Source organism: Ostrinia nubilalis, chromosome 8 (assembly GCF_963855985.1).
Source record: "Ostrinia nubilalis chromosome 8, ilOstNubi1.1, whole genome shotgun sequence".
NCBI lineage: Eukaryota > Metazoa > Arthropoda > Insecta > Lepidoptera > Crambidae > Ostrinia > Ostrinia nubilalis.
In genome coordinates this window covers 10014051-10016386 of record NC_087095.1, presented here as the reverse complement: position 1 = coordinate 10016386, position 2336 = coordinate 10014051, and the positions used below count along the sequence as shown (strand labels likewise).

General features: G+C 31.9%; 1 long non-coding RNA gene across 1 annotated transcript; it reads left to right on the top strand.

Moving 5' to 3' along the window:
• The first annotated feature begins 964 nt into the window (after positions 1-964).
• LOC135074193 (uncharacterized) lies at positions 965-1677 on the top strand. The gene is made up of 2 exons (XR_010257770.1): positions 965-1055; positions 1462-1677. It is a non-coding gene; the product is annotated as an uncharacterized LOC135074193 (long non-coding RNA).
• The last annotated feature ends 659 nt before the right edge of the window (positions 1678-2336 follow it).

Sequence of the window (2336 nt, the reverse complement as noted above, 5' to 3'; positions counted from 1 at the left end):
AAATAATTACTAATTACCTACTTATTTATTAGGACGAATTATTAATATTTATGTAGGTATACCATGATTGATACTTTTGGAGTCGGTGCAGGCAAACTTTACATATTGTTTCATAATCTTGGCACCGACTCCAGAAGTATCAATCATGGTATACCTACATAAATATTAATAATTCGTCCTAATAAATAAGTAGGTAATTAGTAATTATTTTTCTACGTTTTAGTGTAGGTTTTTTGGAGTCGGTTTTATTTTTTTTTATAAAATTTTACTTATCATTAAACCCATACGTGTGGGGTATCTATGGATAGGTCTTTAAAAATTATATTAAGGTTTCTAACATCATTTTATATGTATGTACATACATTGTACATCATGAAAACTTCCAACGAAAATTGGTTTGAACGAGATCTTGTAAGCAGATTTTTTAAAATATTTTTGAAAAAAATTTAAAGTTTCTACTTATTTCCTCATGTACGCGTAGAGGTATTAAATTGAAATTCATATTAAATACACAGGTCTATAGTACCTTTAAGCTGTAACAAAATCAAAGTTATATACCAACTGGCTTGTACGGAACCCTAGCTAGTCCGACTCGCACTTGGCCGGTTTTTTTTTAAATAGAGTGATTCAAGAGGAAGGTATAATAAATAATACATTGTACATTGTGGAGCAGTGGCGGGTCACTAGTACTATGATAAATCTAACTTCATAAATTGATTCTTATAAAATCTCAAAAAATGCTCATAAGGAGCCTTTAAAATGTCTCATTATTTTTTTGCCCTATCAGTGCTTTGTGAGACAAACATATTTTGGCAAGTGCTGAGAAGAAACGAAATACTCAGTCACGACTACGCTTCTTTGTCACTTTGTTTACCCAAAATTATGCAAGCATCTATAATAAAAATTATAGATGCCTAATTTTTAGATATTTTTTATTTCTTTTTTAGAAACTTTAAAACATCTGTTATTAAATTTTATTGTTGCGTATATGCGTAGCCTGGTAAACAATTTTAACAAATATTCTACCGGAAAACAAGAGCACGGAGTTTGTGGAGGTAAGGTTTTAAATAAATTATATATTTGTCTTCCTGGATTAAATTGAAGGAATTTTTCAAAGTTATGTGTAAAACTTGCTTCTAAACTCCGTATATATTCTATAAATTCTCTGGGAGGCATTTTCAAACTGCCATAAAATGAAGTGTTTTTATTGAAGGCTTTATGATGAGTAAACAAATTGGTTTCCCCCAACTCAGCAACAGATCCCAAAACTTTGTTTAGATTCATACACTTGTGTTTATTCATGCATTTAAACAGAAGGTAGCCAGGGACGTATGTTATTGCATTTTCCTCCGGTAAATCTAGTCTATAGTCTGTGTCTCCATCCAAAAGTACAGCAGTACTGCTTAATCTAAGTCACCACGCTTTTCTCACTCGTGTTTCTTAGTCTTATTATGTTTTCAGCTTTCAGAAGAATTTGGCAGAAATCAAGTTCACAATTAGCAACAGGGGAATTTTTCAACATGTTGCAAAAAAAGAGCTTGGAAAAAGCTCTTCGGAACTGGATGGGTGTAGGTTCAGTGCAAGAGCCACCTTGCTGCCTAATTGACCCAAAAAAGTTTTCAAGAGCGTCTTGATTTAGTCTTCGAGTAAATAAATACTGAAATCCGTTTTCTTTGAGATCTTTGTACAACATTTTGATTGCCTGGATAGATATTTGAAAATTAACAAAAGATTTGATGCGTTTTGTGTTGTTCTTTCCTGTTTTTTTATTTGTGGCTGTAATAGTCGAAAACATATTTGTAGCTTCAATTAAAACTTTTTTCTGTACGTCGGTTAATTTAAAGGCAGTTTTAAATTTGTTTTTATAACTTAGACTGCTGGAATTTAAAACATCAAAAAGATTACGTAACATTTCTTTTTTGCATTCGGTCTTGGTCTAACCCAAACGAAACACGAACAACTAACGAACTAACAATGAACAAAGTTGATAAATTAGTAATATGTAAATAATGAATTTGTTTTACGAGCTGTCCCGGCGTACTTCGTACCGCAAATTAATAAAAAGTTGTTTAAGTGATTTATAAAATCGCAATATTAATTTTTGAAAGTAGGGTCATTGTGCTGGTTTTCTATCTAACTTCGGTTTTCGTCCATTTCACTGAGCTGCCATAAACACATGCGTAAAATTTGAATACAAAGTATTGTATTCACAGAAGGCAGTAGCCATCCCGCGCTAGTTTTGTTGCAATCTATAATGCCTAAGCAACAGTTCTATCTAAATGAAAATGTAATTTAAAAAGTAGTGAGTTCCAAAAAATTACGTAAATGCGCGGCCA